At 39.4% G+C, this 24,438-nt stretch overlaps 1 protein-coding gene and 1 non-coding gene across 23 annotated transcripts in view; both read right to left on the reverse strand.

Annotated features, from left to right (window-relative positions):
* Positions 1-24,438, reverse strand: part of LOC121441888 (dystrobrevin alpha-like) — a 349,129-nt gene that overhangs the window by 188,107 nt on the left and 136,584 nt on the right. For all 22 annotated transcript variants that reach the window (XM_041643231.1, XM_041643233.1, XM_041643241.1 and 19 more), the window contains one exon: positions 305-431. The gene's annotated coding sequence lies outside the window, so the exon portion shown is untranslated. The remainder of the gene's footprint in view (positions 1-304; positions 432-24,438) is intronic.
* LOC121441896 lies at positions 16,821-16,928 on the reverse strand. Its single transcript, XR_005973516.1, has one exon. It is a non-coding gene; the product is annotated as a U6 spliceosomal RNA (small nuclear RNA).

A 24,438-nucleotide genomic window follows, 5' to 3' on the forward strand; every position in this document is an offset into this window, starting at 1 on the left:
ATTCAGACTTAATATTCTAAAATTTATTTTCATATTTTAAAATATTAGGTAACTTTTGGAATAAAATAAAGTATTGTGGATTTTACCCCAGTATAAACCATCTCTCATGTGACTTCAGTACAGATAGCTTCTGTTTACAGAATGAAAACAAGAGTAAAGGACTTTACCTTTAAAAGTCTTTAGTTAGAAACTCCCTAAAAGTATGGAATGAGAGATATTGATACTATATAACCCCAATTTTTATGCAAAGAAGGAAAGCACATTTTGAGAGATTAGATTAATCAATTTTGTCTTAAGCACTCACCTAAAATTCAATGAAGAAACAGCATGGACCTCCTAGAACCATCTATTTAGTTTTCTTTGAAGTAAGAGTTGATTGTGGCATTTGAAGGCTTCTCAAGTGCTCCCCGGGGCTTGGAAATCCTATTTATCTATAATGAAAAAAAAAAAAGAACACCTGCATTGAGCCATTTATACTAACATGCTTACAGAAACAGGGGCCTGAGTTGGAAGTTCTAGAATACACAGCCTCATACAAACCCCTCTACACTATTAGCAATTTGGAATACCCTACTCAGCAACTCAGCTTTCATTAGCCGAGACAAATGAACTTTTATTCTAGATGTTCTTTGACAGATGAGGATGGCCAGGCCTGGAGGCATGAAGTCACCATGCAGGATGAGGCAGCTGGTTAGCAACGGCTATGAGTTCTTAATATAGCCCTTTATTTTCAGTTGATTAAGAATGAGAGATGAGAGAGAACATGGATTCTTCTGTTTTCTGAATAGGCAATTTTCTAGAATATTGCACCATCATAATTTCTACTAAAGCCAAGGAAATTACTGCGGAGGTCAGATGCCTCAGAACAACATGTTCTCTGAGAGCATAAACTCGAGCAGTTTTAAATAGCTATCCCACAGGAGTTGACGAGAGCAAGGCAGCCTAGAGCTATTTAATAATCCATATGGCGATTGTGATATGGAATAATCACACATAAATAGTAAATAGTTCATGATTTTAAAAGTGAATGTTTTTGAAATATTTTGCTTGCTGAGAGAACTTATATATTAGAAAGAAGAGATGGGCACCCTGTGCCTAAGGTTTCCTGAGAGTGATTCAGGTACATTACATGCATCTTCATCAATATCTCTTTCCCCTACCCTTCATCTCCTGGATCACTCTCTTCTCTCTGCCTGTAGTTGGCATTGTTATTCCAGGTGCTAGATATTTGGAGGAGCAGAAACCTGAAGCTCTGCAACCCATTTATTGAGATAAAAGCAAGGAGTGAGGAGAAGGGCAGAAGGCGAGAGTGGAAGTTGGGAAGGGAAGGGAAGACAGGATCCCCAAGGATACTGGATGCCCTCTGCCCCGAGTGACAACCCTTCACTCTCCTCTTGGACATTCTTCAACCTGAGCTGTCTAAAATGACCACTGTAGTGTTGGAGCTTTCCTGTCTGGCTTCAGATGTATTTTGATTTTGGAAACACTTTGAAAACTCGCTATCCTCGCATCTGAAACCTCAGCATCACTTATTACATCCTAAGACTTAGTACTAGAAGGTAACTTCTCACGGTGCAATTGGCTCTTGTGTCCAGTAGAGTTTGCCTTCCCTATCCTGGATGACATTCTAGGACAAATCTGGTATCATTTGAATTAAATGTGTTGTTGCAGTTGAACTACTTTGTTAATTTTTGCTTTCTGAAAGTACATCATAATTATTTTTTTTGAAAATTGATATTCTGGTAAACTAACAACAGCCATGTATTTGGAAATTAGCTACATATTAAAATATTATCCCTGATCTCATTAATATTGCTTCAAACCACAGGATGAGAAAATAAATGGGACTTACAACACAATCTTTCTCTATAATCATGTATTTCATACATACACACATATAAGCAAGTTTACACATAACTGACAATATAGACTCACTATTGACTTCTTAGGGTCCCATTTCTGACTGTTTCTCCTCTCCCTGTCAGTCTTAGGCTGGGTCCTTTGCACGTTGATTTTCTATTTTGGTCTCTGGTCACTGCTGATTGCAGCAGACTTGGAAGACCAGGTGGCATCCTCAAAGTCACTGTGCTGAATAATCTCACAGGTGGCTACCTTGATAAGATTCATAACTTTAATAAAAATTGTACCCTAGATGATAAACCAATTGCAAGATGGTTTTCATGTCTTCTATTCTTCCTCCACCAAAGAGTGGCCCTGCTTCAGTCTGTATCTCAGGGACAGTGATTAAATACCAGTGTCTAATACAGAGGTAGATCCATCTTTGCTATTACTGCCTTCTGGTCCCTGTGGCACACCCAGCATGTGCAGAGCCTGAGAGTGGCTGCCTCCCAAACTGTTGTGAATTAAAGTCATCAATCCTATTCTCTGGTATGCTGCAGCCTACAGGACATTGGAAATCAACATTCCCACATGAACAGTAGGTGGAAATAGAAAATGATAACTTTTTCTCTTTTTATTTTTATTTGAATTATAGGTCAGCTAACTTAAATTCTAGGTTGCCTAACTTAGAACCTCAGAATTTCTAGTGTGAGCTAAGTTAAATTTTAGTGTTAGGACATTAAATAAAAAACACCATCTCTCGGTCTGGAGAGATGGGTCAGAAGTTGAGAGCATTTACTGGTCATGTAAAGGTCCTGATTTTAGTTCCCAGCATCTACCTCGAGCATCTCACAGCCTCCTGTATCTCAGGTTCCAGGGGATCCTATACCCTTTTCTGACTTTCACAGACACCTGCACACATGTGGTGTACATACAAGCACTCAGGCACACAAACATATACATGAAATAAAATATATATTATCTCTTTTGCTTAGCTCCCTGGGAAATTTCTAGCCAGGGCACAGGTTGATATTAGAAGTCAGTATCTCACCACAGCCTGCCACAAGAGAAACATGCATTTTGTTGACTTTTAATGCCCTATCTTAGGGATATGGTATTGAAGAAAGCTGAAGGAAGCAATTTTTTGCTTACTAAGGGAATTACCTCAAATTCAAACATGTGTAATTTGAACGGGCCATTTAAAAGAAAGCAAAGAGACATGACATTAATCTAATGATGGATCTCACTGTCCTCTGTAGTGGTGAATTTGACAAGTGACATGAATTCAGTACACAAAATTAAAACAATTCTACATTAATAGAATATAGACTAACATGAGATGGAGCCATGTTCTTATGCCCACACCCTAGTGAGCTGTCTGCTCTTTGTCCTCTATCTCTGAGTGTTTTCCTGTGTAGCATGTCCTATGTCTGATACACTGTTTATTCACAGTCTCTTCATGGTAAAGATAAGACTGACAAAGGCAGGAAATCTGTTCAACATAGACCTCTGATGCACAGAACTTTGGCTTGTAGAACAGCTGGTGCTTGAATGGACAAAACAGTACCTGGAGGAATAGCTTAAGTTTCTATCAATACTAAAGCCAAGAAAAGACAAATTTTATCACAAAGATTTGAAGGTTCAATATGGAGTTACAAATGATAATTTTTACTCATATAGATCTGAGATATAAATCAAACCAGAGGAAAACATATCATTAAGTAACATGGATGTTGTAAAAGAAGGAAGTTCTCCATTATTTCCATTAAAAAATTCTTTTCTTATAAATACTGGGTCAATCTTCTATTCCTTATCCCTATAACTTGCACCAATAATCTTGTCACAGTGTGATGAAGTCACAGTGGGAAATAATGAGGAGCTCAAAAAGGCATTTATCTGCTTTCTTTGTAATGTGGGGATTGGTGGCTGAAGAACTGAAGATTTTCTGCCATGCCATGCAGGTTCTCCCTTCTGTAAGTTAGGCTCAGGAGACTGGAATTCCTAAGGCCAACGTTTTAGAGCACAGACGTGAAGACAGAAGAAACTGTAGATTAGAGATAATAGCTACAGGTTTGCAAAGGACACTCTGGTGAAATGCAGACATGGATGGCCACACTGCAATCATATCCACATTGCACTTGGTGATGCTTAATATTTGGAACTGTTGGGCAGTGTAGGCTGTAGCAGTTATTAAGGGAAATTGGCTAGGGGTGGCTATAGACGTTAGAGAAGCAACAGTTACTTATCTGAATAATTTCCAAATGAGTGAATAGGCCCTACTTTTTAAAAGTGACCCGAGGCTGCCATATTTACAGATTGCTTGGTACAACCTCAGGCAAGGGCTGAACTTGGGAGTCCTGTTAATGTTCTTTAGCAAACAAACCCTTAGGAAAAACTGGTTCAGTAATAAAGATGTAGGGGAGAAGGGAAACAGATCTGAAAGGTTCTTGAGTCATTTTCTGATGTCCAGAAGACTGTGTTTTATTTAAGTCTTGACCACCTTTAACTTGGCTTTGATTTTCTGAATTAGAGTACCAGTCTAATACAATGGTTTACAACCAATGGTCACGTGGACACATGTGGGGACATGTGGCCATATCTGGTGGCATTGTGCAAGAGCAGGCATAAGAGTCGGAAATAAACCTGCTCCCACTGTTAGGCGTCTCACAAAAGCACCAAGCTAAGAGCCATAACGTATATGCAGAAGACCTGGTGCAGACCCATGTAGGCCCCGTGCTTGCCATTTCAGTCTCTATGAGCCCACGTAAGCCCTACTTAGTTGGTTCAGTGGGCCATGATCTCCTGGTGTCCTCCATCTCCTCTGACTCCTCCAGTCCACCTCCTCCTCTTCTGCAGGGTGCAGTGGGAACTTCCTGGAATCTGTGACGGTGACCCTAGTGAGGACTCCTAGAAATGGAGGGTATGGAATCTGGAGTGGCCATCCTTTGTAAGCAGGCAAGGCTTCCAGGGGAGGCTCCACCACTTCTTATCTCGCCATAAGAAGAGATGAAGATTAATGGAAGAGACTACCTTGTCAATTTCTTCTTCATCATCATCAGCACCACATCTACACTAACTTCCTCCCTTCCTTTTTTAAATTACATTTTGAGAAAGAATCTTTCTGAAGCTTTCTGGCTGGCTTGGTACTTGCTGTGTAGCTCAGGATGTCCTCAAAATCATGACAATCCTGTTGCCCCCAGTCTGTCAGATGCAAGGATTATAGGTTTGAATGATCATCCCTATCCTCTTTAATGATGAATTGTGATCACCAGCAACCATTTGAGCAAATGACTGATGGTGGAGGAATTGGTGAGCACGAAGCCCAGGATATTCTTTCTGGCCCCTTCTCCCAGCTGTGGCTTTTATTCCAATCATTTCACCTGATTTTTAATTATTGATTTAAAAACATCCAACTGAGAGCAGCAGTGTGATGGTTTTATATTTAAAACCCTTGGTTTAAAGATAATGCCATGCCAAACACAAGGATATTATGACAGAATCAGGTAGAAGATTCCATCAAATGGAGCTTTGCGGATGCCTGGAAATTGAAGGGAACATTGGTGCTTGGAGAAATGTGGGTATCCTTTTTGTTTCAAATATTAGTTTTGTTGACTCAAAGCTCAGCTTGCAAGTCAGGAAGACCTTGGCTGTTGACAAATAACTTCAGATTATTGCCTTTGACTCCAAGTTCCTAGGAGAAGGATGGTAGCAATGGTAGTATAGATCTAATGTGGCCATTGTGGAAGGGCTACTCTAGGGGCAGGTGGACCTCACTGTGGGAATTATAATTGCTTACCAAAGCATTAGAGCAACTGGCCATGGCTACTAGGATGCTGATGAGGCTTCATTTTATTTTTTGAGACATTTTATGTCCTGGACAGATAAATAGGGAACTTAATTGAATCTCAGCGGCAGGAACATTTTACATATGTGATTTCTTTCTATCAAAACATCTTATGACAACAGAAGCACAGGTAGAGTTCACCCTTGTAACAGTCTATATACCTTTTCAAGGAAATTGGAGCCACTGGTGTGCCTCACTATTCAGGCTCCCCATCCCCCCCATACCAGCTTCCTATAAGATACAGAACAGCAAGAAGGTATTTGAACAGCATAAAGACAGTAGCTTACAATTCATTTTTATTTTGCTATTTTATCAGTGAGACTAAAAAATTTATGCTCCATTATTCAGGTACAGTAAGATAAGACAGAAAGCAACATTTGGACAAAGTATCTGTCATAAGAAATGGGCATGTATGGAGTCAACGAGGAGATTTTATACCATGAAGCCAGAGGTCTGCCAACACGCAGAAACTCTTAAGAGCCATGGTGACTTGTCTGTCCAATCCACCCAGCTAGTGTTCTGTCAGCTGCTTTAGAGGTGCTGAGAAGGGAGAAGTAGATTATAAAGGAACTTGCAGTTGTTTCCTGGACAGTAGCTACCCCTCCCCATCTCCTATGTGCTTCTCTTTATTGCCTCTTGCTGTAAGGCGAAGGCAGTGGCTTACCCAGGTACCTGAATCTGAAAGGGCATCACTGTTACATGATTCAGTCCCTCATCCATTCCTGGGCAACTTCTGCAGAGGGGGGTCAGTTGCTCTGCCTCACCTAAGTGTTCAGACAGATCTGCCTTCATAGAAATGAAAAATGTAAAACTATTAGCTGACAATTAAAAAAAATTGAATTAGTATAAAAATGGAACATGAAATGGCTGACAACATTTAGAGTTAGGTTTTTAAAACCACAGCAAATTTTCTTTATAGAAAGATAGAAATACGGTGGATTTTGAAAATGGTAGCTCATCTACTCCTGAGAACATGCCTATGAAGAGTTTGTACATTTACTTCCATTTCCCCACACATGGACACATGTGAACATGTATAGCTACAGTTACAAACATGTACATACACATACATGCAGAACACATATTTATGTCACATTGAGGGATTATAATGCACATAATTTTTTGTTTCCTATTTACTAGTGAACTACCCACATTTAACACAAACATTTTCTTTTTGTGCTATGAGATTATTAAAGCACAGAATATATGTAAGATGTGTGCTTCTCTATTTTATCCTTATATTAATACACGTATTCATGCACAGTACATTTCTGCTTCATCTGAAAGCAGGGTAGAAGACCCTCATTTTACCATAATAATAGTACTTTTTGTAATAGAAAATTTATGGAGTTCAAAACTTATGTATCCCCAAACAACAAAACATCAGAAAAAATAGGGGTCATTTTCTTCAAAATCATTGTTAGAGACACCAATTACCTCGTTTTGTATTTAAAATAAGCTTACTTATCGATTTATTTGTATGTAGCTGCATGAGCCGTGTGTAGGTGTGTGTATGAGAGGGGTCCATGTGCCTATTTGAGGGTGGGGAGGCCAGAAGGAAGCATCTTCTATCACTGCTCCCTGCTTGTCCTTCTGGGGCTCATAGTTTCTTGGTTAGGCTTGAGGCCAGCAAGCCCCAGTGACCCTCGTTCATTTGCAGGGAAGCCCAGCTTGTCAAGTAGGTGCTGGGATCTGAACTCTGGTCTACATGATTGCAGAGCAAGTGATCCTAACTGCTGAGTGATCTGTACAGCCTCCTGTTATGTGTTTTAATGTAATACATGAGTATAGAACTAGTGAAAGTCTCATTTGCTTATATAATTGTCAGATTTATATGTCTGGAATTTTCTTCAGATTAAAGTCTTTTATGCAAGACTGTGCGACACTAGAGCTGTGTGCCAGCAAAGGCTTCCCATAGCCATGGACTCATTAGGCCTCGAAACCCCTATGCTGAAATTAATTCCAGGCAAAGAAGGAAGATTAACACACTTTATGTCGATTAGGAAAAAATTAAGCAGCCTCAGCCTTTGTCTCCTGCCTCTCAGTACCACTCAAATCGATCCAAAAGAAAATTAAGTTGGATTTTGAACATTAAGTCCTAGTGTGTCAAAGATTAGTCTAATTAATTTTTAGAAGACAATTTTTTAATTAGCTGCATGCAGGCACAACACACATTCTATTGAAATCTCCTGGTAAAATATGACCTTCAAATCTTGCTCAGAGTTTCTGTCTCTTCATTGGACAGAGAAGTCCACAGCATACTTTGAAGAGATTAGTTCTACAATTTGACCTAGTATAGCTGTGTTTTGATTTTCCCCATTGGGTAACTATCAAAACAATTAGAAGGGAAGGGAAAGGAAGGAAGGGAAAAAGGCAGTCATAAAACTGGTTATAGTTGTGTAAAACAAAAATGAAAATAAAATTGTTTCATTAAGCATTTTATTCATTCCAGTAGTGGCATCAATGGAGGACAGAAAGAGAAGGGAGCAGATGCTCACAGGCAGCCTGGGAATACTCTGAATGAAGACTGTGCTGAGCACGTGGGATTCTATGTAGCTGTAAACATTTCTGAGACTGTGCTGAGCACATGGCATTCCATGTAGCTGTAAACATCTCTCTTTGTTAACCACATCGAATTCAACCACAAAGCCCATCCTCCTAAAATAGCACATGTGCACAAATCAGTTATTTGATGCAACTTTTGTTGTTGGAAAACCAGATTCTCATGAATGTATATCTGGAGTCCTCAGGAGAAAGAGGGCCTCGCACAGAATATGCGTAGGTGTTTTCTTAGACAAGGAACTGCTTCTTTTGTGGAAGGCACAGGATGAAAGAGCATTAATTCTTAAATTGTGCTCAGCTCTTGCCCTTCAGAAGTATATTTCTGGCTGGACTAATAGCTTGTGTGTACCACATGCCTCAGTCTCTCATCTGGTGGAAAACAGGGCCTGAGTTATCATTTCCATGTGATTCAGAGGAAACCATTCCTTTTCAAAAATGAAGAGAAAAATTTTCCCTTCATTTATAAAAGAGTTTCACAAAAATCGTTGCTGTCATTATCAATATATTTTATTCTAAATAAAAATTTATAAATAAAATAGCTACATAGAAATTAATACATAAACAGTCATAATTATATGCACATAATTACAGTGATATTTTGTTTATGATCTAACAAATTAATCTCTTCTGAAGATCAGAGTGCAAAGCTAGCCACACTAGTTAGCTACAAAGGCCATGCAGTAGTGGTGCACACCTTTAATCCCAGCACTGGAGAGGAATGTAAGGCAGGATGAGACAGGAACTCACTCTCTTCGTTACAATCTAAGGATCTGGTAGAGATAAGAGCTCTCTAGTGGCTGGCTGCTTCGCTTCTCTGATCTACAGGCAAGTTTTATTTATTAGATAATAAACAAAATATCACTATGCATAATATAATACATATATATGATTTATATGATGTGTAAATATTGTTATATACATAGTATAGTACTAAGGCAAATATTTTTCAAAACAAAAATTCAAGGAGAGGTATAAAACAATTCTCCGTAGCTGGAAATCTCCTAAATGTCTGGGTTAATGGAAACTGCAGGACATTTCTTACCTCAAGAAGTATGAAGAAATGTGAGTTGTGAAATGAATTCCACAGGCTCATGTGTTTGGGGAGATTGTTTGGGGGAGCCTTTAGAAGGTAGAGCTTTGTTAGCGGAAATGGATTGCTGAGCTCTGGCCCATTTACTGCCTGCATCCTGACTGTGGAGGCAAACTAACTAGCAGGCTTCCCACTCCTTCTGCCATGCTCTCCCTGCTGTGGTGGAATAATTCCCTCAAGCTATGAGACACAATAAGCCCTTTACCCTTTACATGTTCTTTTCCCCCTCTGGTATTTGATCACAACAATCTGGAAAGGAACTCAGAACAAAGCATTTTCACAGCCTTTTAGGAAGCTTGTTTATTTTATGAATAAGTTTTGCTCTTTGACAGTTTCATGCAAGCATAAACTACACTCTACCACCCCATCTCTCTCCAACCCGGTAGACCCTCTCTCTTCAAAACAAATCTCCTTCTCTTATTAAAGACTTCCTCTGTGTTTAACTAGGGCTGTCGGTGTGACCCTGGGTTGAGGACCATCCATTGATTTTGATATAATATTCATAGAAACTCAGTAACAGATTATTTCTTGAGTTAGTCATAGTATGAAACCTAAAAGCAGCTAAAGACCTCTGAATAATTCATTCATTACATGAAAATCTATAGTGGATGACATAGTTTGTATAGAGTTTTAGTGTGTGTATGATTATATAAGATCATGTATTTGTCATTTGGAAAATATTGGTTCTCTCAGAACTACAAATATTCCAAATGCTGACACAGTTCATTTTCAACAATAAAAATTATTGTTGTTAATATAATCATCCCTTTCATCAGAAAAGCATTTCCAAAATGAATTGGGAAACTGTCAAGCTTATAGCAACAGATACAAGTTTCCCCAAAACTTCTAATATTTACTGAAAGTCTGAAATTTATTATTGTCAGAATATTTTCATTTAATTATTCCCCTAAAGTATTAAGCTTATTTCAATTATTTCCAATGAAGTATTTGTCAGATTTCCATGTTTGAATAATCATAGTTAGTCAGCCAGTTAGTCTTTCAAGGAAGCATGTTTTTCTGTAAGAGGAGTCTGACATAATACACACCACAACAATTACACTTGAGGACATTGATGGCACTTCAACATATAGCAACATATTACATGCATGCTTTGCATTTCCTCACAATTACCAAACGATGTGCATCAAGGTTGCAAGATTTGATAAGACATTGTTATTTTTTGTTGTTGTTTGTTTTTTCCCTATCTATATTTGATGAAGTAAATAATATAGTGACTACAAGTAGAGGCTGTGACACATTAATTTTCAATATGGTTTCAAAATTTTCACTTACTAGGGCTTTTATGTGATCAAGATAATGTCCACATACAGAAGGAAAATACTGGGTTAGGTTTTTATTAAAATACTCAATCAACCCTAGAAGACCCTTGGAGACTTCATTTAGAAAAACATTACTCCAGAAGGAAGGGGCATATGTGGATGGCTGGAAGGTAGCTCTGAGGTAGGACAGAGGTACTCACTGGTGACTCTTCTCTCATTGATTTAATCTTTATTAAATTTTGGACAAGTGGCTTATACCCCAGTTCCCACATTTTTACTACCACACCTCTAAACCAGACTTTTTTTTTCTCTGAATTTTCAGTTTCCAAAGATTAAAAGAATCATATGGTACTGTTCACTGTGATCCCTGGTATCTATACTATCAATTGTTGAGATGAAGATACGATTTTGTGATTATCAGCTTTATTATCAGATGAAGAGTAGAGATGAAAGTCAGCTATTGAGATTTGCTTATTTGACCCAGACCCAAATTGCATTTGACATTTCCTCTGTAAGTATCAGAACCATGAGGACACTTTTGTCCCCTGCTGCGCTGCATGCAAACTTGACACTTTGGCCCTTGTTTGTTGGGTTTACAAACCCGTGTGTAGGCAGTCATGAGCGTTTTCTTAGATAAGGCTAGTAACAACACACGAAATACTGAATTTTATGGCTCTCTTAGTCCCCTAGCCCGAATCTACTGTCTGTCACATCAGGTTTAAAAAGCAGAAATTATCAGGGGGAAGGGGCGTGAATCTATAGCCAGATAGGTAGACGACAGAGAGCCCCAGCTATCTCTTTTATCTAAGGCTAAAAACAAACTCTCTAGAAATGTCTTCTCTGAAATATTGCTACCAGGAGAAGCAGATTCTTAAAACATGTGCTGAGCTGGAATGCAGGGCCAGCAGTTCCTCAAACCAGCTGGAAGGTACGTGCCAAGTTCTAAGTAAGCAGATAGATTCAGTGCCAATGATCAACTTACCCACCAAGTAGTGCACTATCTGTTAACTTGATCCCCATTTTAAGTATTTAATGGTATCTGAGCACTTACTAATTAATGGAGAGGATCTTAGATCCTTTGTTACAAAGTTTAATTTCAATAAAATATTTTTAGTGTGGTAGAAATGAGATAAACTTCTCAGGTTTCAAAAACTAAATTGAACTTAAGTTAGTTCAGTAATACAGTAATATAGGGATCCTGATAGCTTTTTTCATTGGGATACCCTTGTCATCTTAGATCACCGTCCCAAGTATTATGTACTTTTAGCTCAAATATCAACATTCAAGGATCATTTCCATTGTATATTCATTCTTTGATGTTTTGCCCTCCTGGACACTGTAGGGTAATTTAATGAAGCAAAAATGTTGGCTATCTTTTATTTTGAAAACAGTTTTTGAGTTGAGAGCATGTTAGCAGAAACAACTAGAGAGTGTGGATATTGTTACAAGGTCAGCTTTTCAGATGCAGGAGTGGCCATCCTTGGCATTCTGTCAAATGGTTACCATGGGCATCATGGCCACCCGGGGTCATGAGTCAGTGACTCTGATAACACTGATCACTTGATACATGGCAAAACACAAACACACTTTTTGAAAACAACAGGAGGAGGTACTTGCTTTCATTTTCCACATTTATTTAGAAGGAACTATACAGATTATCAATAGCTACATTTGAATTTTGTGCATGCATTTATATATGTGTATGCATTTGTTTGAATTATAAACTACATTAAAATACTTATACACAAGGATTTCTTCTGTAAAATGAAACATATGCAGTTGAGGAGCCAAAATGTCAGAAGGTAGAAATACCACAATGAAACAATGCTGTGGTAAGAGCTAGACATGACCTAGGGAGATGAACCCACAGCTCCTCGCTAGCTGAAATGGGACCAGCTTTAATTGAGATTTCGTCTCTTGTGAAGTCTACATCTGATCTCACAGATGCAGTGTTGAACAAGATCTACTGTCATTGATAGCTCTGAAAATCTTGTATATGTTGAAATGGTATGTTTGACATACTAGACTAAATAAAGAACATTATTTAAATTAATTTCACCTATTTCTTTTTAGTTGTTTAAAACGTGGCTTCTAGAAAGTCTTAGACCATATAGCTCACATTTTATCTTCAGCAGTCGTGCTTTAGAAGGCATTAGATTTCATTATTGTGCTTATTAACACACACACACACACACACACACACACACACACACACACACAGCATGAATGTGGGCATAGATTAAGAAGAACAGCCATAATAGTGAGCCCTGAAGGTCGGTGAGATGATCTATAGGTACAAGTGTTGTCACCTAAGCCTAATGGCCTGTGTTCAACCTCTGGAACTCATGGTCGAGGTAAACATTGATCCCAGAAAATTGTCCTCTGAACTCCACATGCATGCCATAGTCTACACATGGCATCCTTTCCCCTTTCTATATCTGTCTCAAAAAACAATAAATTAAATTAAAATGAAAAATAATAGTGGGTGCTAAAATACTTATAGGCTTCAGCACTACTTAGCCTCTAAACCAAAGAAGATTGCAGTGCCATCTGCATTGGGAACAGCCACCGTGAACTGCCAATAGACCTCAGCTCAAGGTCACAGTATGAAGGAGCATGCCCTACAGCCCATTTCATTTTAACCACTTTCCAAAGAAGCCAACGGTGCTGTTTGGGTTTTAATAACTCTCTTTCTTCTTCCTGCACTTAGAAAAGAATGCAGTGTGCTTTGTGGAAATGGCTTGGTGACGCTCGCTTGGCTTCCCAGGTCTGTTTTAGACATGGGTACTTGAGAAAGGTTTGTCTATGTTGATTAAGGCCACTATGCACTCACATAGTGCTAAACATCGGGCCTAGTGAGACACTTCAGAAAAGTCAAGTCTATACCTGATTCGTTACTTAAATCAGCAGTCATAATTTCCAGACTTGCTCCATTGTGCTGTTTTGAGTAGCATGTGTTACTGCTACTCAGTCATAGTCCTGACTCTCTTTAGTGTCCAGAGGTCCCCAGTTGCCTTCTCACTACTGCCCAGCTTCTGTCCCATGTTGCAAGTCCCAAGTTTTCCAGCTTTAGTTTGGTCCTAGAACCCCCTCACTCAGTTTCCTCATCTTCTTCAGCATGTACCTTGAGGACTTGGGAGTCATGAAGGAAAAAAAGGAGTCAGTTTGGGGCTCCAAGGTCATCTACCTCCTGTCTTTAAATTTCTTTCATTTATTTTAATATTAACTCTTGATTTTAATTACCATGAGCAGGGGCAAAAGACAAATAACTAGGCAGAGGTGTCATTCTTGTTAGAGAATTCAATTTTTTAAAAAAGTAGCAGAGCACATGGCTCCTTCCATAGCTGGAAGGAGGAGGGAATTCCCCAAGATGTTCATTCAGATCCACGCACTGTCTCCACTCTGTCACAGACAAATAGCATCGTTGTAGCCTTTAGATTCAGAGACTACCCCATGGTCTCTTGGGAGACTTGTTGGAGAACAGCCCGTCTCTCTGCTACAGTCCTGGTTCCCCCTCTAAACAGAGTGACATGAGAAAGTTACTATATCCGCTTGAGGTTATGAGAACATGTCTTTTTTTTTTTAATTAACTGGTTAATATCAAAGGTTTGTCAAATTTTTATCATTTTTTATTAAAACATCACAAGTAGCAAAATATAAACATTTATATAAAGTACCGATGTCAATAAAAATACTTTCCCCCCTCTTATGGTAATCAATTTAGGGACCTTTCCATTTTGACATTGAAAAGAAAATTTACTGACTTATATTACATTTATTTTTTAAAAGATTTTCTAAATAAAAACATTTTTAAAAATTAATTTATTTTCCATCCCAGCCACAGTTTATCTTCCTTTTTCTTCTCTCAGTCCTTTCCCCATATCCCTGAATCCATTCCTCCTTCATTTCTGCTCAGGAGATGGTGGGTATCACATGGATATCAGCAAAACATGGAATATCAAGTTATTGTAAGACTAAGCACCTCTCCATATATTATGGCAGTGCAAGATGACCCAGTGTGAGGGGTAGGGTCCCAAAAGCTAATGAAAGAATCAGAGACTAAGTAAAAACTTTAAAGACAGGTCATATAGTGCAGGTTTGCCTGGGATTTCTTACATAGCCCAGGCTGCTCTAGAACCTGTGGTTCTCTCAAATTAACCTCCGACATTCTAGGACGACAAGTGTATATGACTGTGACTATTTAAATCTAAATTAATGACAAATATTTCTTAGTAATAAAAAAGTGTTCATATCTGGAAAATACAGCTAAGACAGACTCACAATGTTTGTATAATAATGCCCCTAAATAGCTGATTTCAGGGCTGGGATTAAAATAATATTGAGTAGAGTCTTGCAAATATGGAAGGATCATGTGGAATATACTTGGCTTCATGCCACTATATTTTAAGAGAACTGTGTTATAGCACTGTTTAAAAATAGATTTTTTTAAAAACCACTATTAGACTTTTATTTGTTGTAGATTTATAATCAAGAAATGTAACACACATAAAATTCCTGTATACGCTAAGATTTTACATACTGAGAACAAGACTCCTGTGGATGAAACAAACAGAAACTACAAGGTTGAAGGCCTTGCTTGCTACCTGGAAGATTCAAGGTAGCTGATGGGGCTTGGATGAGACTAGTAGAAGAGTGGAAAGTGAGCACCACTGGCCCCTGAGCTTGACATTCAGGAAGGGGTTTGTAGTCATTGGCTGCTCCTCTCTGGCCTCATAGCAATGGCTGCTTTCAAGAGAAGAGGACCCATAATATATCTCTTAGGCATTTTTCAATAAGGAAAGCCCCCTTCTTTTACCATGCGATTTCTAGCATGGTAATATGCAGACTATAAAAATCCAAACTGCCCGGTCATTGCTGGCTTAACCAGGATGAATAACTTCAACAAATGGCAGACTGTACCCAACAAAGGCTTTCAGTCTGTGCTGGTGCCTAGCATTTAGTAATACTAAAAGGGGAAGTAAAATCATGACTGAAATACGTCATGAGATAAAAGAAACAAGGACAGGCATCTGCATGAAAGGAACTTAAAAATTGTAGGAATTTTCTAATGACAGAAGCCTATGATAATAGAATTACTTCCAAGAACAAACCAGATATCTAATTCTGTAGCAAGAGAAGGCATCGACAAATGTAACTCACATGTGTGCATGCTTCTAAGTGCAAACACACATACGTGTGTGCATGCAAAGTCACCTAATTTGGTCATTCTAAGTCTAAAAGGTAAGAACTGACAAGTTTGAGAATAAAGACAAATGAAACTATTGATTTCTTTGTATAGATAACCACTGATTATTTTTGTCAAGATCTCCTGTTACAGCAAGGTTGTAAGATTCTCTTCATACTCCAACAGAATAAACGTTTGCTTGTGTGTGTATGCATGCATTCTATATGTGTAAGTGCTTATGAGTGTACATTTACGTGAAGTTGAGAGGAGAGGGCAGCCTTGAGGCCATTTCTTAGGCGCCATCCACCTTTGTTTATTTTGGGGACCTACTCTGATTGGCCTGGAATTTGGAGAGTAGTCTAAGCTGCTTTGTCATCAAGCCCCAGAGATCCTCCTGCCTCCACCTCTACGGCATTCCATAAATGCCATGATTATAAGCACTTATCTTTGATTTCTCCTGCATACATCCAATTCTTTTTTTTGGGGGGGGGAGAAAGAAATCAAAGTATTTTTATTTGTAGATCATATGATAATATACATGTGTGACCCTAAAATTTCCACCAGGAAACTCTTACAGCTATAAAACACTTTCAGCAAATTAACTGGATACAAAATTATCTCAAAAAAATCAATAATCTTCCTATATATGAAAGGCCAAACAGACTAAGAAACAAATAAGTCCATAGGATGCCTGTCCCTTTCTGAATGGAGATGGAGAAGGAGTAGATGGGAAGGTAGACAGGTGGGAAAGGGGAGGGGTTGGGAGGAGAGGATGGAGGGGAAACTGATTGGTATATAAAATAAATGAAAACGTTAATTAAAAAAATAAAATAAAGAAACAAAAGAAAAAGAGATGTTCACAATAGCCTCAAATAATATAAATATCTTAAGATAACTCTAAACAAACAAGCGGAAGACTTGTATGATTAAAAACTTTAAGACATTGAAAAAGAAATTGAAGAAGATATCAAAAGATGAAAGACTCTTACATGCTCATGAATCAGTAGGATTTTTTTATAAAAAAATATGGAACACTTCACGAATCTGCGTGTCATCCTTGCGCAGGGGCCATGCTAATCTTCTCTGTATAGTTCCAATTTTAGTATATGTGAATTGATATACTATTACTGATGAGTGGTAAACTGGCAGAGAATGGATCATTTAGTTTGAACAGTGAACTTTGTATATTTGTGCAAAGGTATTTGTCTACACAGTTTTGAAAGCTGTAAAATTTCTGGCTATAATTACACTGGCTGGAGTAGAGCCTGTATCATTTCAGGCTGGAGGATCTGGGAGGGGGTAAAGAGAGCCTAGAGACTGGAATGATTTTCACTAAACCTGGGTGATATTCATCTTTCCCCTGCACCAAAGTGAAAATAGATTATGCTATGTTGAAAATAAGTTCCAAAGTCTGTGTGCAGATTCAGAATATGGTGCTATTTGAAGTTAGCTTTCACAATCCAACATTGTTTCATATAGGGTGAAAAGTTCTTTGGTGAGTACCCTGGGGAGTCAAGACAGGACAGCAAGGGTGACCCAGAGCATGAATGCCAGCCTGATGTGGGATTCCCCTCTGTATGCTGTGAACACCATTGGTTAATAAAGAAGCTGTTTTGGGCCTGTGATAGGGTAGAGTAGCGCTAGGCAGGGTGGGGGGGGGAACTAAACTGAATGCTGGGAGAACGGAGGTGGAGTCAGAGAGAAGCTATGTAGCTCCACAAGAGACACACGCCAGAACTTTACCTCATAAGCCACAGCTACATAGCAATACATAGATTAATGGAGATGGCCTAATTTAGGATATAAGAGTTAGCCAGAAATACGCTTAAGCTATTGACCAAACATTATTGCAAATAATATGGTTTCTGTGTGATTGTTTCCGGGCTGAGCTGCCGGGAAAAAATAAAAAACCTCCTACTACTACATCAGTCTATTATTTCTTTCCTTTAGATGTGTTTGCTCATCTTTAACTGCGATTTCTTTGAGTGGTCTGGAATTTTCATATAGATAATGAATGCAATTGCTGGCAATTGCTCTAAGAATACCAGTTGGGTAAGAGATAGGAAGTAAATAAATAAAAATGAAGTCCTTTCTAAAGTGAAAACCCCCTTCCTTTTGACCAGGTTCTATCATACCAGTTATTCGAAAATATCAGTGAGCCCCTATGAGAAAACCAAATCAGGGGACCAGATGCTTTATGGGGAAACCAACCTGTAAATAAACCCATGGCTCCTTGTGAACTCCTTATCCTCCCAGCACTTCCTCTTGAAGAATACTCTGAATGTTGGCTTCAGCAATTGTCTGCCATGGACAAGAGAGGAGACCCCTCCAATAGTTCATTTGATGTCTAGCAGGTTTATCAGCTGAGCTCCCCTGGGTGTAGGGCAGCAGCCACAGCAGAAGAATACATATGGAAGACACAGACTATTGCTTCCCATTCTACAACCCCTGGTATTTCAGTATGATTCCTCTGTGGTCTTCAAAACACCTTCACTGGAAGTGGCTTTTCCTTGTCCTTCATATAGATCAGGATACACTGGGGAGGGTTAAGCCTTTAGTATCCTGGTCACTGTGGTGGCAATTAGGATTCAACTCTAAAACTTACTATGAAATATAGAACCTGCTGGAAGCAAGAAGAGCATGCCTAGGAAATGCAGACACAATTAGTGAAGGTACTGGCTATAAATTCAGACAGAGAACTGTAAAAGCAAGGTGAAGAAGAGGCGGGGAAAGAGGGAGAGGGCGAGGGAGCTGGAGGACCATGGAGGGAGGGAGGGAAAAGGAGGGTCTTGCTGTTACCATCGACTGGTAAAAGTCTACTCCATTTTCTTAGACTTGCCATGATTACAATGAAATGTTAAACTCACGAGTAAATACACCCCTAAGCTATGGTAGAGAGCATGCTGCACTAGGCCCGTGGACTCCTCACTCTGGACTAATGCAAGCCTTTTTCTTTTCTGCATTCTCCAGTGTCAGCTGTTCTTTTATTTTGATTCCCTATAATTTATTACATTTCTGGCTAATCCCGTGAAACCCGTAAGAACTAGTGACTTTTAAGAGAAATTGTATTAGATCCGAGTTTAATGACTTTGAAACAAGTGGTTTAGTTGATTTGTCTTGCCAACGGGGGCTCATTAAGAATGTCCTAACTAAGGGGACTCTCATGTAGTTGCAGATTACATTTAGTATTGGAATACTTATTAGTTATTTCGAGCTTCTAGACTGAGGTGTGAACAGAACCCCTGCTGAAAACAAGTGGGACTGGCTCTCAGTCTTTAGAACTGAGTACAGCTAGGCTCAAACCCTTGCAAGAACTAAGCTACCAGGTATTGTACAGATGACGGTATCTGTCACCCACTGCACGTTAAGAGGAGGAAGAAATGCAGAGGAGCTTATGTCAAGGGAGGCATCAGCAGGTCTTCCCAGCAGCTAGGGTGCATGGCATCATATATTTTGCAAGGCAATAACCATTGTAGACGGAATGAATGAACAGATTTTGGAGAAGACACTGACCAGTAAATGCATTCTGGATTTGATAACAGGAATTGGAGACAGCGAATGAGCACACTCTTGGTGGGAGATATAAGGAAATAATTGCCAAGCGGTTTAGGCCTATGCATGTAGACCACAGCTAAGATGGAATGATTCTGGATTGGTGAAGAGAAAGCATCAATGATCCCAGAGGTGACTGCAGGTCAAAGTCCTCTCAGCTTTAGCACCTCTGGACGTCCCTGTTTCTTCCTCCTTTCCACCCCTCTGGAGTCTCTGCCAGTTCATCAGTGAATAGCCTTTCCTCTCACCTCCTCACATACCCAGGCCTTTTCTTCCGGTGGTGATCTCTCTGCTTTTGTCTTTCTCCAGTCCTTCTTTCTAGCCAAGCCCGATTCATCTTTCGGTGCCAATGGTAACATCACTATTGCAAAAAGACCACCAGATGTGCTGTGCCTCTTTTTACTGTGTTATTTTTTCATCCTGCAGGGTTTTTTTGTATCATGTAGTAATCACCTAAATATTACCAGTCTTCCTGGCTTATGGAAGATCTTTGAAGTCAGAGACCTTGTCTATCTGTTGCTGCATTCCCACTATCCACCCCAGCACTGGGGATATTCATAGCTGAATAAGTTAAACAGATTGGATGAGTATTAGACACTAACCTGACTAATGACTTCAAACTGGGTATTCTGGAAGAAGGTATGAAGCCTCTGTAAAAGATGATTGCAGACTAACTTCTAGAAGCTGATCATAGATGCAAAGGGTGCACCTTGGCTTCATGAGAGGATGTTCTAATAGTATCACGAGGAGAAGATTTAAAATAATAATAAACACTCAAATGACTTAGAATTCTTAGGCTTATAATAAATTACTAGTATGCGTTATGATTTAGAGGCAAATTCTTATCTTATGGTAAGAAAACTACTCTGCTGGCATATCTCCTTCAGCTACTTTACTAGAGAAAACACCATTTCAGCAGAACTGAGCATCTGACTCTACACACTGGTTTTCTGTTCTTAAGGGACATAAGAATGGACACACAGTAACTGCCTTCAGGGCCTGGGATGGCGTCTTGAAGGTTCATTCCATTCTAGAAAAATGAACAGCAAAATCACAGGCTAAGAAACTGAATTTTCATTCTATTTTGAGGTAGAGATACTGGATACAAGTCTAAAGATGACTAAGAGTGTCTAAAAGGGACACGATCTAATTACCACCATTGCTATAAAAAGATCATGTTCCAAGGGGAAAAGCAGGCTCAAGGCAGGTGTGGGAAGGCCACAAAAGGGAAGCACACTCCTGCTCCTGAGCCTCTTTCTTGAGCTGATCCACATAGCTGGTACTTGCCCCTTGTTATAGAAGGCACGCCTGACTCTTTGGATGTTTTAAAAGGTCCTTCTTTAATTTTTGGCCATAAGTCTGGATGCTTATAAGGCGAAGGCTTTCTCTTCAGTAATACTGTTTTCAGGAAGTGGGTATTTGATCCTCTGGGCCAGTTGCCTGAAAGCAGTGTGACACAGATCGTTGCAGTGACCTCTTAAAGACAAAGTCACCTGCCATTTGACTCTGGAGTCCTTCTGCACACGTGACTTTATTCAGAGGTCTTGGGCTCTTCTTAGTTTCTTTTTTAAAAGGTTTATTTCTGGTTTTAGTTGTGTGTATGGGATGCTGACAGAGGTTAGGACAGGGTACCAGGCCAGATCACTTAGAGCTAGAATCACAGGTGGTTGTGAACTGTACAGCGTGGGTTCCGGGAATAGCATCTGGGCCCACTGGTAGAGCAGAAGCCACCTGCTGAGTCATTTCTTCAGTCCCAATGGCCCCCTTTTATAGCTCTGTGACAAGTGTCCAGTTGGAGTTAAGTAAAATATGCAAATACGTGCCCAGAATGGTAAAAGTAACATTGAAATTTGTCTTCAGACTAATGCCATGTTTATATCATATCCTACTTCAAGATACAGAGTGAAGTCAGTTCGACAAAGAGAGTTTAAGATTTCCTCATATCCTATGTGTTGGACAAGAGACAGCATAATATTGAAGTGAGAAGACTGTGTGACTAAAGAGAACTGGGAGGAAAAAAAGAATTATAAAGATTCCTGAAAAAGAATTTAAATCAGAATGAAAATAAAAATTAATCTGGGGTATACAAGAAAGGAAAAAGAAGGAGCATCCTAATAGTCAAGAATTAGAAAGGTAAGATTTTAAGCATAAGCTATTTGTAAAAAATAATAAAAAACATTTTATAAAAATCTTTATTTCTACAGTATTTTTTTTCTTTATAGTGTAACAGGCAATTAAAGAATTTTCTCTACTCTTTTGTAGCTAAAATAGTGCATTTGAGGTGAAAATTATTCACATAAACTATTTAAAATTGGAACAACATTTAACACATGTAAATGTCTTTGGCAGAGAGTCCCGGAAATTAGGCTCTATCTTTAGTAGAATGAGGGAAGGAACATGCCGGAACCATTGCTTTGGCCACAACTTTACCATCCCTCCAGGAAAGCTGCCAGATCTTCGCAGCATGTGGACCTGTGAGAAGCAGCTCCGCTCATCTCTGAGCTCAGGATATTCTTTCACCCAAATGAGCATACCCTCTTAAGAGCTAATAAGTAGATAGAAGTAACACTTACCCTAGGGAGTCACGATGCTGTCTGCTTTCTGGATAGTAAAAACAAACAGATAGATCTACTAGTGAAGGACAGGAAGAGGGGGCAGAGCAGAATGGAGGCGGAGCCTATCCAGAGAAACCCCAGCAGAGCATGAATCAGAAGAACTGAGCAGGGCATTGGCTTCAGGGATGACTTCAACAATGGAACACTTTATGGATTGCTTCCTAAACTTAAAGCAAAGAACTAAGCAGAACCAATAAGACCATGTCCTCAAGATATAAAGATGGTCCAAACTTAGCTTTTATGAATATATTTTTAAATGTTTGAAAAATATATGTGTCTCTATGTGGTTGCACATAATTGCAGGTGTCCAGAGAGGCCAGTTTAGGGTGTTGGCTGCCCTGGGGCTGGAGACCGCTGTGAGCCACAAAGTAGGTGCTGGTGACTAAACTGCTTCCTTTGCAGGGACAGTACTTTCTCTTAACTGCTGTGACATCTCTCCAGTCTCAAAAGTACATTATTAAAGATGAAATTTTAACAAAATATTTTAAAGGCAGTTTTAAAGACATTTGCCTCCAGAATCCTCCACTCTAATCATGAATTTACATAATTTACTTTAGTTATTATTATTTATAGGATAAATAAATAATATTTTAGTCAGTTTTAATATTTTAGGTAAGTTTTCACATAGTACAGGCTGACCTTAAACTTACTATTTAGCTGACATGAAGTTGTATGTAGCCGACATTATGATGAGCTGATTTTTGGGCCTCTACCTTCTAAGTGCTGTACTTACAGGTGTAAATTATGTCCAGCCCTAATTCATTTCCTTTAGCAAAGAAAAAAAGAAACAAATCAAGACAGTAGCTCCAATAGGAATGTCTAATGCCCAGCAGTTGCGCTAATCCGAATGGGGATGCGGCTTCCCAAAGGATCTGGAAGAAGCAATGTTCGTTGTCTTGACAGGTCGGCAGCATCTACACTTGGAAGAACAGTGAGTGGAACGAGAAGTCCTAAAGCAGCATGAGCATGCATATGCGTGCCTCTCCCCACTCTCCGGGTCTACACAGTCTGTTTCAAACCCCTGCCTGCCTGGCTGTCACTTTGCTGCTCCCCTTCCCCCCTCCACACTGTACTAGTCACCTCACTTGGATATTTAAAATGGTTTCCTGAGTAGTCCCTCCACCTTCACTCAGTTCCCAGTTCAACCCCTTCTTCACATAAAGCTGGTGCTGGAGGAAAACACGACCCCATTGCCCTTCCTTTCTTTTGCTTTTTATCGGTTTCCCACTTGTGCTTTTAGAGAAGACTGAGAGGCCACATTGGTCATATAAGTCCTTGCCAGCTCTGCTAGCTTCCTTCCCGTTATCGGCATTCAGACCCCCAGTGTCCCTGCAACACTGGCTTTTGTATGCTCCTTATGTGCCAAACTAAACCCAGCACACCCTTTGCTATGTTGTTCTGTCCTCCTGAAAACTTGCCCATTATGCACCTCTTCTCTTTGCTAGCTCAGCTCCCATCTTAAGCCTCAGGATTTATTGTCAGAAAGATTTTCCCTCGCTTCAAGCTAGCTTAAATTCCCTTACTATTTTGTTCATGAAATTGATTCCCTGTCTCCAGACTCATGCATTCATGTAGGCGTGCACCTCAGTAATACGGTCAAGGATCTAGTAGGCACCAGCCAACTGTTCTAAGACAGAAAGGCCCAGCCAAGCTCTCCTATGACTTACATTAGACTCCATGTGCAATGAATGATCTATTTATCCATATATCTGTTTAGTAGAGTCCGTTCTTTGGGGGGTGTGAGCTCTATCAGTCTTAGGTACAAAATTAGAATCTGATCAGTTTTCCAAGTGCTTTAGTGACCGAAGTAATTGTAGAAACCAGTCCCAAACGCGTTGGTGTTTCCCCCGCTTTAGAAATAAGTGAATCAGCAGGATTAGAAGGACCACTGGCTCTCTTCCTCTCATTTTCCTGGCTCCCATGCAGTAAGACTTTTGATACATGTCTAGTCAAAGGACAGTGCATACAGGTGGTAGCAGCCGTCTCTATATCTGGCCCTCTAGAAGCTTCCATATACGCTCACTGTAATTTCGTCTTTAGATTTTGGACTAGAAACAAAGGACTCTGGACTCCTAGAAGATGGGAAAATTCTAAAAGGAAAGGGCCTTTGTTGCTGTTATTGCGTGGAGAAACACCTCCTGCTGGTCAGGGATAACTTGGGTATGGGAGGAAACACACCCTATCACCTGCAATCTTTCATGCATGTGGATTAGCTAAGGCTGGAATTTAAGGATACAAGCCACAGAGGCACAATGCCATCCCATTTTGTATTCTATGTGTATTTCTGCAAAGGGGACTAAGTACAGCTCATCTTACCGTCACATTTGATCTATAAAAGTCAAATATCTTTAATCCTAGTAGAATTCTGTGACCTTTCAATCATTAACTTTGTTAACTGCAAGTGGAGATTTGTAGAGAACAATAGACAGTTTAAATGCATGGACCATGCTTTAAAAAAATTGTTTTTACAA

The sequence above is a fragment of the Microtus oregoni genome, unplaced genomic scaffold (genome assembly GCF_018167655.1).
Source record: "Microtus oregoni isolate MIOR12 unplaced genomic scaffold, Mior012 000082F_ref0000272, whole genome shotgun sequence".
Taxonomy (NCBI): Eukaryota; Metazoa; Chordata; class Mammalia; order Rodentia; family Cricetidae; genus Microtus; species Microtus oregoni.